Raw genomic sequence first — 13259 nt, 5'->3', positions numbered from 1 at the left:
ATTATCCAAACATTCCATCAGCTATACGCCCAGTACCCCACAGAGAAGGACTGCCGGTTCCTGATGCACCAGAATCATTCTCACTTGAGTCAGATGAGGAAGAGGAAGAGGATGAAACTTCTGGTCCTGAACCATCAGTGTCACAGGACACACATTTTCTCCCATCCTCCTCCTCTGAACCACACCTCCTAACACAAGGTGAACTGAATGACCTTGTCAGGGATTTGGAACTACCCAAGAGTAAGGCCGAGCTGTTGGGCTCCAGACTACAGCAGTGGAATCTCCTGGCAGGCTATCAGGGCAAATGGAGCCCATCAATGAATGCAGACTATTGCTGGACAGTGACAAGAGATGCTCCATTTAATGAATACAAGAGACAAGCCAAGAAGCGCCGAGTAGACACTGAGTAGGACTAAACTATGTACATAATAGTTTTTTGCCTTTTGTTTCATAATAAATTTTATTTGTATAACCCTTTTGCTGATTTTTAAAGTGTTACATAAACAGGACAGGTGAAATATTATCATGTAAAGCAACCATAAACACATGAAAAGACCTAGGTTTACAATTTATGATTAAAACTCTACTATCTACACAATATACATAGACATCAAATGTAAAAATGTAAATATCTTAGAAACAGTAACCAGTTGTTTTAATTGTCATATTTGAATTCAGCACATCAAAATACATAATAATCACATTTTATCTCTGAAGCAGATGACTTCTCAAAAATTGTAGACCAGTGTAATCAGAAGCTTCACCATCACAAGGAGCACTGTGTGGATGTGCAAAAGCATCTAGAGACTCCAGCCTGTAGGAGCAGAAGCAGCCAAAACACAGGGACCTCTGGACATTCAGAGAATTTTCTACAACTTTTACTCCACTTAATCTGTCCTGGGATGATTGGCTGTTTGCTGCAGCCCTTTCCCTCTCACAGTCTCTTTATTTCAGCTTCTCTCCACACCTGCCTCTCTTAACCTCTCCTCTTCTGCCCCACTTTCCTTCCCATTTAGCTGATCCCCTTCCTAACTAAACCCACTAAAATGTTAATAAATAGTAATAGTGGCACTAACATGACATTTGCTGACATTTCATTGTTCACTCTGGTGTGTTACAACACTTCCCCCATACTGTGGGTGTCTCATCTGTTTAGATTGCAAGTTCTTTGGGCCTGTGGCCAGCTATTATTCAGTGTTTATACAGTGTCTAGCAAAACTATTCTTGGTTGGCCCTTAGGCATTACCATAATAAATATGATTAATAAATAATTATAGTCAGTGACAAGGATTAAGAACATGAAATGTGATATGAACATCTCTCAGTGATGGTATTATGCTCTCAGGTTCTGTCTATACCTATGGTGGCATGTAGCATACAGACATTGGATGCCCAGCAGTTCTCCACTGCTGAAGCCTTTCCCCACTGCCTACCTACCTCCTATAGGAGCCTTTCACTATGTCAGGAAAAGGATTGGGTAGAGATGCAAAGTATGTTTAAGAGGAAAGATTAAGAACTCAGTTTTGGCCACGTTAAATTTAAACTGATGCCAAGACGTCCAAGGGGAGATGTAAGAAATTGGATGAGATGCAGAATGGACGTAGGGAGACAAATTAACAGCTAAATGGTTGATTAGTAAGTCATTGGCACGAAGATGGTAGTTGTTGAAACAGTGTTAGCAGAGGAGATCACTCAGAGTGTTGAAGAGGAGGAAAGCAAGGACAGATCTCACTGAAAGAGAGAAGAAGAGAGTAATCTATAGAAAGACAATGAAGGAATGATCAGAGGTAGAGGCAAATCAAGAAAGTCAAAAATGCCTAAGGAGAATAAAACTTCAAGAAGGAAGGTAATCACTTAAAAAGCAGCAGAGAACTCAAGGAGAAAGAGGAAGGAGTATAGACTGGAAGAGATTTGAGACTTTGATGAAAGTACGTTAGGTGAATGAGGCGCCATTGGTGAGCAAAGAAGACAGAAGACACACTGGAGGGTATCCAAAATAAAGCTGGTGGAAAGGAACTTGAGGAAACCATTGTAAATGGCACATTAATTGAGTCTGGAGTTGAAAAGCGGGAAGAGGGGCATTGCAATAGATCTTATGGGAAAACTGAGTGTCTTAAAGGCCAAGAAACAGGAGGAAAGATTGTGGGAACAGCTCTTGCTGAAAGAACACTGAACTGGGTAAATTCAGACTTGAAGAAGACTCTAGAAATATTGAATATGCCTTTTTTCTTTGATTTTATCATGGAAGATGAAGAATTGATTTAGGTGAATCATTACTGCATGGTGTGAATGATTTATGAACTGAAAATCCCTGCTTAGAGGAGGAGGAGTGAGAGAGAAAGAGAGAATGTAAACAGTGCCATCATATTGTATTAGTGGAATTGTGTTATTTTCAGGGTAGTACAGACACAGTAACTGTACAATTCTGTGAACTATTAGAAATATTATATACCCCCAAGCTGATCTAAAGTATCCAACCAGTGGTAAAGTGTTATGCTAAACCTTAAATACTGGTTCCTTTCTGTATCTGAAAGTAGGAAGATACTTTCACAGTAAGAGATCCCTGAAGCTTTTATGAAACAGTACAGTTTCTCTAATTGTATCATTAGTATGTGCTGCAATCTATTGAAGACACACTTTTACAATTAAATTAAAGTGAAATATTGTGTATTTTACTGTGTATTTCTTTAAGTTATTGATACTCGAAGCAGAAACAGCCAAAAGCTCCTCCTCCTGCATTGTGTGGAGGGGTGCAGAGGAGCCCAGAAAGAGGTAAAAAGGCTTTGGAAACAGTATAAAGGGAGAACAGCGCTCACCTAGCTGGTCACAAGCCCATAGGAGCTGCTCTGCATGAGCACAGCATGTTTGGCACTCAGTGGGTTTGAGGGTTCATCAGCTTGATGAGGGACCTAGCCACAGCATAGCCAGTTACATCAGTCACAGGAACCACTACTGGCAGCAAAACTCCTGAGTGAATTGTGCTGCTGAGAAGAAAGGGCAGGATGGGAAATAATCTTTGCACAGATGCCGTGGGATTGGAATTTGATTTCCCATGCATCTCCGAGGCTCAGAGTTTGAGGACTGGCCCCTCCACATGGCCACAAATCTCTTCGCCTTGTCATCAGAACTCCTTCAATGCAGATGCTGGAGCTGAAACTTACAAGGTTTTAGGATCATTGGCAGGGGGAGGGAGAGCGGACAGACAAGTTTCTCCCCCAAGTTTGCGTTCGTTTAAAACAAAACCTTAGAGTAAATTATCCAGGGCCCCCCAGAGGATTCAGGAGGCCTGGGGCCTTTGGCGGCAGGGGGTCCTCACCGCCGAATTGCCACCAAAAACCCAGCACTTCAGCAGCGGGTCCTGGGGCAGAAGGACCCTCCACCACAGGTCTTTGGGGCACTTTGGTGGCAGGTCCCAGAGCAGAAGGACCCCCCACCACTGAAGACCCAGAGCGGAAGAAGCTCCGGAGGCCTGGGCCCCGCAAAAGTTTTCCGGGGCCCCCAGAGCAAGTGAAGGACCCTGCTCCAGGGGCCCCGAAAAACTCTCATGGGGGCCCCTGAAGGGCCTGGGGCAAATTGCCCCACTTACCGCCCCCCTCTGACCTGAAATTATCTAGCAGAAGTGTCCTCCTGATAGTTATTAAGTGGAAACCAAACAGATTTTGGGGTAGGAAAGGTGCGTTGATAGATTTCTAATCTAGAATGTTGTGGAGGAAGTTGTCCCATATAAACTGAAACAATTTCAGGCTTAGCTATTGATAGCAGATAATAGTAAATGCAAAAACAATTTTATGAAACCAAAGGACATTTTAATGTACCATTGGTCATTTTCTAATTACAAATGCACACCTCCGCATTTCTTGAAAAATCCCAACACAACCACATACCCATACGTTTAGAAATTCACAGTAATACCCAACTGAGATTAGAATTTGACCCTTATTACTTTAATTACGCCAAGCAAACTATTTTCATGGTGGCTAGAGGCCTAATAAAAATAAATATAAGGAAGTGAGGTAAGAATATATACATAGCAGTATACTGGCTTGTGTAAATATAAAATAATATGAGATTTTTTTAACTACAAAAGTGACAACTTTAAAAAACTGCAGTTTCCGGTTCTTACTATAGCTGTGCAAAAGTATCGCCTCTTCTTTGTGAGCATGTCGTGGTGTGCAGCCCTCATCACTATGCTAGCACCTCCTCCTGGTCATACTGGGGATTAACTCGAGGTTAACACTCACATCCATGGTCTGCACACTGGCACTCTGCCTCTGCTCTCACCTATGGCTCCTTTCTCATCTCCCAGAACCTAAGAGTCCTCTTCTCAACTCAGCCCCCCAGATCACCATCTGTGGTCACCATCTGTGTTTTCCCTCTTCCAGAACAGAAGTGAGGGAATCTATGTCCAACAGTTCTGCCACTTCCCTAGTGGTGAGGACTCAGGGCCACCCACTACTCCGCACCTGAACCAAGAGACCCTGTAAATAGCAGCCTCCTGCTACTCCTCTGTAACCTGAGTCAATGCTGCTCTATTTCCTGGGGCCACTTCCCCATGCTCAATCCCAGGAGCCAGCCACTGAGGAAGTGGGTATTCACCCACGAAAGCTCATGCTCCAAAACGTCTGTTAGTCTATAAGGTGCCACAGGATTCTTTGCTGCTTTTACAGATCCAGACTAACATGGCTATCCTTCTGATACTTGACAAGGTGCTTATAGTTATCTCAGCCCTCCAGGGATGCAGTCCACACTCCCTGGGGTCCCAGCAGCAATTGACCAACTCAGTCCTGCAGCTCTTTTAAATGGAGGTGCTGAGCCCTGATAGACTGTTCCTCTCATACTCTCTCCTATTGGCTGTAACTCACACAGCCGCCCCAGGGATCTATTAACCCCTTCTTTGCCAGTGTGGGGCAGACACCCTATCACACACCTCACCCTCAAGGCCAGTACCCTGCAGGAGAGAGGTATTACCTCCCCTGTTCCCCACGCAGCTGGATCCACAAAGCATCCCTCTCCTGCCTTGCCCCTTTCAATAGGAAACATACTTTTTCCTTCTCCTCTTTTGCATACCTGGACTAGTCTCTCTGCAACCCTAAATTCCCCTCTGCTATTTGCAGGGCCTCCTCGGCAGCTGCCAATTTCTCCCATAGCTCCTTCACAATCCCTCAATCCCTTTTCCCCCAGGATCTGGATCCCCCCAGTAGCCTGCTGCACCACTGGGTTCACCCCTACCTTTCTGGGCCCTCTCTTTCCCAATCTTTTTTAGGAATTAGCTTTTTCTTAAACCCTGTCAAGTGCATGGGTGAAGTCTCTGCCCTTTCAGTGGTTTTACTCATGTACTCTGTACTCCCAGCATGGGCTTCCTGTCTCCCCTTCCTGGGACATTCCTCTTCTTTCTAGATGCCCCAACTCTGCACATGAAAAACATCCCTCCCCTCACCTACTCTCTCAGCAGATGAACACCCTTGCCACTCACACTTTCTGGAGAGCTTCCTCATTATAACTCAAATAGGAGCACTGCCTTTTTAGGTGTCCCCTCTAGCCATAGACATAACATAATTTTGGCCAGGCTTCTGGCCTCTGGCCCTTGGGACTTCCCCCTTGTTCCCAGCCCTTACAGCTTTTCCCTTTTTTCTCTCTTTCTGGCACCTAAATAAGTACCACTGTTGCATCACAATCTCTAGCAAGTACTCCTGCGGGTACCAGTTCACCTCCTGCTGTCTGCTGATTTTCAAGCACCTGCACCAGAAGGGCCTGGATCTGCCCTGGCAGCTTGTCTATCCCCTTCATTCAGGAGAGGCAAGTCTGGGATCCAACCTGGGAGGGTTTTGCTGCCCTCTGCAAAGGGTGCCTGAGCCCAAGGCAACTACATAGTCTTTTCTCTTCCCCTCTTCTCTCAGGGAGGTCTGTCATGCACTATGCTACAGTCTTCCTTTGTATCAGGGGTGACTGTGCTATGTAGTCTCTTTCAGGTCCCTTTCCTCAAGGTCAGCTGTCTCATACAATCCTTCATCTGCTGTCCAGTCCTCCACACCATCCCCTTACCTCAGAGGCAACCAAATATCCACATTCTCTACCATGTGGTCATGGGATGCAGCCCTCATTTCCAGACTGGTGCCTCCTCCTGGTCATACTGGGGATTATCTCAAGGCCAATGCCCATGTCCATGGTCTGCACACCAGCACTCTGGCTCTACTCCCGCCTATAGAATCATAGAAGATTAGGGTTGGAAAAGACCTCAGGAAATCATCTAGTACAACCTCCTGCTCAAAGCAGAATCAACACCAACTAAATCATCCCAGACAAGTCTTTGTCAAGCTGGGCCTTAAAAACCTCTAAGGATGGAGATTCCACCACTTCCCTAGGTAACCCATTCCAGTGCTTCGCCACCCTCCTAGTGAATAGTGTTTCCTAATATCCAACCTAGACATCCCCCACTGCAACTTGAGACCATTACTACTTGTTCTGTCCTTCTAGTTTAGCTCCTTTCTCAGCTCCCAGAACCACAATAACCTCTTCTCAACTCATCCCTCTGACTGAGTCATCATCTTCCAGGGCAGGGAGTATGGGAGAAATCTCTGTCCAACAGTCCTGCCACTTCTGCAGTAGCAAGTTGGGGGAAGACTCGAGCCCACCCACTACTCCAGGCCCCAACATAGGGACCCCGTAAGTAGTAGCCTCCTGCTGCTCCTTTGTAACCTTGATCAATGCCCCTCTATTTCCCTGGGTCACTTCCCCATGGCTCCAGCACCTTCTTTGCCCTCGCCTCAGGTGCTCAGTCCCAGGAGCCAGCCAGTGCTCTGTCCAAGGTGCTCACACTTCTCTCAGCCCTCCAGAGATACTGTCCTTAGTCCCTGGGCTCCCAGCAGCAACTGACCTACACCGTCCTGCATCTCCCTTTTATATGGGCTGCTCCTCATGCAGCCTCTCCAGGGTTCCATTAACCCCTTCTCTGCCAGTGTGTGGCAGACGCCCCATCACAGAGCAATCACATGCACTGTTTGTACTGGGGAACACTGAAAACCTCTCACTTGTAATTGTGAGCATTGACTCATTAAAATCAATGAGATCATGCAAGTGACTAACTTCTGACTAATGTGAGTAAGGTATTCATGGTCTGGTCCTGCCAGAGTAATTTTATAAACTCTTGATCTGTGACTAAAGATTGTAATTTAATATTTGATCATGCTATTAGAATCAGATTACAATACCTGTACTTTCTCTGAGTAACACCTTCCTGTGCAAGTAATCTTATTGTGGGTAAGGCACACTCTCTGCCTCATAAGGCTATTGTTTTTGAGAGGGGAATAGAGATATTTGGGGGAGAGATTTAACATATCCAGCAAAAATTTGTCCATTTATTTTTCATCCCCAAACTAGATCTAATAAAAAAAAATAATCCTTCCACTTTCCCTTCTAACTGCAAAATTTAGGAGTTTGAAACAGTTTGACCAGCTCTATCATTGATACAAAAAGGACATGGATTTTTTATTTGTTTTTCAAGTTTTGAAGTTTGAAATTTCAGTGAACTTCACCCAAACAGTGACTGAAAATCCTCTGCTCTGGAAACTCCATATAAGGCCTGGGTATGGCAGGTTTTGTAAGCCTCAAAGCTTTTGAATTCAGAAGAAAGTCTCATATTGGGATGGAAGGAAGGAAAAGACAGAGGGATTGTGGGCAAAATTGAAACTTTGATAAACAGACAAACAATTTTGCCCACAATCTCTATATTTCCCTCCCCCGTTATTTTAATTTTTTTTTACCATTCTATACCAGTTGTGATATAGAAAAGAGCAAATGAGCAAATATCTCAAATATCCTTAATTTCAAGGGATTTTATTATTGTAGTCCAAATGTTACTTACATTCCACAGAAATCTGGAGTCTTTTTATAATGGAAAATTATTTACCTCAGTAATAAAGAATCATGAAACTAGAGGACATCATTTCCATGAAAGGATGAATCTCATAGCTTTTTAGATTTACTGTGTGAATAATTTTATCTGTCATTTTAAGTCCATGTCACACAAATAGTGTCCTACGTTTGGGCTTTGGCAGATTGAGTGGCACGCAAAACAAGCCCATGATTTACAGATAATACATAGCATGTATTTTATTCCTCTATAATTAAATATGCACAGATACAGTATAAGACTATTTTCATTTAAAAACAATTCTTTAGGAAAAAAATGTTGCAAGGTAGTGTGGCTATGAACTGGACTAGAAGCCTGAGTCCTATCTCCACCTCTGTCAGTGAGCAAGTCATGTCGCTTCTCTTTACTGCAATTTCCCCATTGGTAAACTGAGGATGATGAGACCCTCCTTTATAAAGACATTTGAAAGTTACAGATGAAGAGCACCACGTAAGAGCTAAGTATTATTACAATCCTATAATAAACTCCATTTCAGTTTTTTAAAAAAGGGGTGTGGGAGGTGTTACTTATTGCTTATATGGAATGCAGTTAGTTCTTGATGAAACAACCAGAACTGGGTGAACAAGCAGATTGATTTTTGCCTGAGTTTTCTTAGCAGTGAGATTTTTTTCACTATGCCACTAATTGCAATGCATAGAGGTTACTTTTCACTTCATTGATGTTAATCTCATTAGGCCTCAACTTCAAAATTCTGTGGGATGTTGAATATTAAAATAATTGGTTTAATTTGGTAATCACTCAGAAAACTTTCTCTTTTCCCTGTATTTGTATTTTGGTAGCTATAAAATGTTATCATAAACAGTAATAAGAAACACAATGGCACAAAATGCTTTGGCATAGTCTCAGAATATGTATTCAAACTTCCCACTGACTTCAACAGAAGTTGCATACATTTACCTAAGAGCAGAGTTTGACCTTTAAGGCCTATTCTGGATTCTAGACATAGATGTCCAATATGGGAAAAGAGGCACAAGGAGGTCCTTCTTTGCACACCTATCATAGAAACCCATTGATTGTATTTGAGTTAGTATTGTTCTCCACCTGCACTGACTGGTGGGTTGTGGGCCAACAGCACTAGAGTATATTCTAAAGCTTGTGTAAGCCTCAGTGAGACTCTGGATGACATCACTATGAGAAAGTAAGTCTCAGCCCATCCTAGAGATGAAAATACTACCCAAGTTTCATAAAAATTGAGAACCATTTCTAATCTCCCTATGTTAAGTTTAGAGTAGATAGAAAACAGATCCATCTTTGGAGATCTGCTTCCCAAGTAATGACTAAACAGCACAAGAGACGGAATCAGGTCAATCACTGCACTGGTGCCTCTCTAAAACGGTCCAATCAGTCCTTCTAATCCAACGCTATGAAGTTTCCCTAGAAAACATAAAAGAGAAATAAATCCCAAAGACTTTACTCATAATGGTGCATTCTACTTCTTTTATAGATATCATTTGAGATGTCAGTTGTTGAAAGTTGGCCAAATAGGTCTTCGGTAAGTCATTTAGCTATCCAGGTATGTCACAGAAATCCAGAATTTCCTTCACTCTGTCCGTTACAGCTATTCCCCTGTTCCATTTTGTTTCCCCAGACTCCATTTTGTTTTCTGTTCTGTGGCCGCCCTTCCCTGGCTGTTAAGTTGTTTACCAGGGCCACTGCCCTTCTCAAAGGGAGGGCCCCTTAAGTTGTTTAACAAGAGCCATTGCCCTTCTCAAAGGGATGGCCACTTATGCTGCATGCTAAGTGGGACCACTGCCCTTTTCAAAGGGTTAGTCCTGTTATCACCTCGTTGAACCTGGGCTTGGTGTAGGGTAGGCAATGTCCAGAGCTGCAAGGCCTATTGTGGTTTTAAGATCCTGGGCATGAGTCATAGTCTCATGTGCTCTTGAGTCACCAATTGCACAGGACTATGTCCAGGCATGTCTCTGGGCTTACCTTCAGTTTTTCCCCTGTGCCCCCTCCCCTGTGACAGAGGGAGCCTATCAGGATTACTGGTGGGAAACTGCCCAAGTTTGCCTTTAAAACCAGACATTTTTGAAACACACCTCAGAAAGGTTCCTGCATTGCTGCCTGGTCTGATCAGCCAGGGGTTCTGGGGGGTCCTTTCTCCGCTCTCGTTTTTTGAGCGTATCCCCTTTTTTGAAACCCCCCCCACGAAGAACGAATTGCTACCTGAGAGATCTCCTGATTATTGAGACTGTACCGAACCCTCCTTGCCTCTTCTGATGTTGCTGCTGCTTCTGCCTTTGCTGCTGCCTTGGGGACTGGTAAGAATCCCTCTGCCCTCTGTAAAACTTTCTATACTTTTATTTTATTATTTTAGCTGCTGGCTCTGTTTCCCCAGCACACAGACTCAAGCTAAACCTTGGTCTGTGTCTTAAAACCTCTCTTAAACTACAGGGCTCTTTGCCACTGCTAAGCTCTGCTCCTGTGGGCTTTGCCTTGGGGCTCTCTGCTTTCAGCTGTATCCACCGCTGTAGCCACCATCCCTTGGCTTCCTTGGGAGCTGGGTCCTGGATACATACCACTCTGCCCTCTGTAACCTCCCCATAGCATAAGGTGCACCATAGGTCTTGTTTTTTTTTAATTTAATAAGTTATAGTTTGTTAAGATTGTAGAGCTTGTAAGTTTCTGTGATATTTGTTTTGTTGCCTAATTGTTGGTTAAGATAAGTTTAGAAAATCATTGCCTGGTTGTATTCTGTAGCTGCTTGTCATTTTATATAAGTTTGATTAAGTTAGGGGATAGATAAGGTTTTTACTATTTGAATTTGTCTTCCCACTGCCCCAATCCCCCCCCCCCCCCCCCGAGCTCGCCAGTCACTCATTGCAGTCTCTCTGCTGTTTAAACTTGCAGCCTGTCTGCTCTCTGTGTCTCCCTGAGTTTAAATCTCCCTCTGTAGCGCCTCTATCTTTGGTTTCTGCTCCACCACGTGCTCCTCTTCCCCCATCCCCTAACCTCATTCCTCTACCACTGTCTTTCTCTCTCTCTCTCTCTCTTTTAATCCCTTCCCCCACGTGTTCACCCCGCTCCTACTGCTGCCAAACCTCAATTGTATTACTGAAGTCTAGCATAAAACCCCATTGGTTACCCTTTTTCTCTCTCACACACCTCACATTTTATATTTACACCACTGTGACACATTTTTACCTAGAGTTGTTGGTTATTTAACACATTTTACCCATAACTGTTAGTTGGTTATATGCTGCTGTGACACACCCTTTACCTAGAAATTGTTAGCTACCTGTTACATTTATACTTCAGTGTTAGTTGGTTACCAACTGTATTGTACCCCACTGTATTGTACCCCACTATTGAAACCCCCTATACTATACTAAAAGAACTCCCTCCCCAACTGCTTACCTTAACAAACCCCATACCCCTCACTATTAAATTTTCCCTGTTTTTGCATTTTCTTAATAAAGTTTATTTTGCACCCCACCTGTGTGGTAATTGCTCCCCAAGATCCCATATACCTGCAGGCAGGGATACACTCCATATTCCTCAGTGAGCCATGCTGCTATAAGAGAGGGCAAAGTCCTATCAAACCAAGCAGTATAAATGTATGCTAAGGAAGGAGACAGGATAGCTTAATATACAGAGGAAAAGACTGGTTTCCAGCAATCCCCAAGCTACAATGCCATATTGTACCACCAACTGATCTTGTGTAAATCATAAGGTAGACCTCTATTTCTCCATCTGGGAAATGGGAATAATACTTACCCTCATCAGAATTTTGAGGATTAGTGTTGTAAAATGCTAAGTATTTAGTTTACTTAATATTTTTACTAAACATCTATTAATCCTTTAATTAAACATTATGACCTTGATCATTCCTGAACCTAATCTGTCTATGCTTAGGGGAAAGGACTGTGAGAGCCCACCTTCTATATAGCTTCCCCACACTTTTCGTTGTAAAGCACCTTTTTTTCATATGTCACTGCAGAGCAACAAACAACCAGTAAGAATGACTGAGCCCCTTGTTTATCTTTCTGTGCATAGCAGCTTAATGCCATTTTTGGAACAGCAATATGGAGAGATGAAAGACAATGAAATAATTATGTTTAATACAATAACACACTTAAGTGAAGGGAGCTGCTCACAAGTGACAACATAAGGTGACCATCAGCTACAGAAAGCTGCACTGTGCCAATGCAGCACTATAAATTGGCTGCAGGTATACAACTTTCCATAAGAAGGACATCACATGTCAGTTGCAGTGAATAATGTGTTAATGTCTGAAATTATAAGGCAATTATCACATTTTCAATTACATACCACATTTGGCAATTAACATTTTGTTAATCATCCAGTTCCCAATTTGATGTGACCTTCTACCTGTGAAAAATTATTGTTTCATCAGTGAATACAAAATCAGACTCCAAACTTTGCATTAGGTTTAGAGTTGCCTTTTTGGTTGTTATTTCATTCACAACTGCTGAATTGAGAAACTCTTTCCTCATCTTGTTTTAGTAGTTTGTAAATATGGGCCCACGTTGCCAAGATTCGATCCTGGTTCTGATTTCAAACAGCCCACAAATATGTTGCACCCTGATGCAGAATTTTGGTTCCAGGCCCAGCACAAGTAGTTTGGGCAGGCAACTGCTGTGACTGCTTCAAACATTTTGAATGGTTTTCTCCCCTTGTGGTTTTCTTCACTGTTGGTTGTCTATATTTAATATTACAGCTATTAATAACTACTTACAATCACAGAGTAGTAGTATTATGGACATATCAAAGCATCAGAATATTTCAACCCCCCCATCTAATTAAGCCTCAAAATACTCCTGCAATAGGTACAGCAAATATCATCATTTTACAGACAGGGAAGCTGGTCTTCTCTGTTGACTTAATAAGAGCTGCAGGCCATCTCGTGACAGAGTCGTGCACTTGGCATCCCTTTCACATATTCCCTCAGTCCAGCTGGATTTAGGGTTTCATGCATCCAAACTAGGATTGAGGGATTGCTCTTCCCAGCCAGCAGGGCCAATATAGCACCTATTCTGCAAGAAGCCATCTGGCTTTTTTTCTCCACTCTTGCATGTCTCTCTGCTGGAGCACCAGGATTTAGCAGTCAGAAGGAGGTGGTGGTGGTGGCTGCAGCAGCAGGGACAGAACATCACAATACTGGCCTCAGCTCCACCTCAAGTCAGGCACAGCACACAGACATCCCCATGCAGCCTCCTCCATCCTTCTACCACCTATCAATGCCACCCAGCTCCACTTTGGACACCACAGCACCATCCACACCTGACAACCACTCAGATATGCCCAGAAACTCCAGCTTCCCTAGCCACCTACCTTACTCATCCACTCCAGCCACAACTGCCAA

The sequence above is a fragment of the Gopherus evgoodei genome, chromosome 3, assembly GCF_007399415.2.
Source record: "Gopherus evgoodei ecotype Sinaloan lineage chromosome 3, rGopEvg1_v1.p, whole genome shotgun sequence".
Classification (NCBI taxonomy): Eukaryota; Metazoa; Chordata; order Testudines; family Testudinidae; genus Gopherus; species Gopherus evgoodei.
This window is presented reverse-complemented; position numbering follows the sequence as displayed.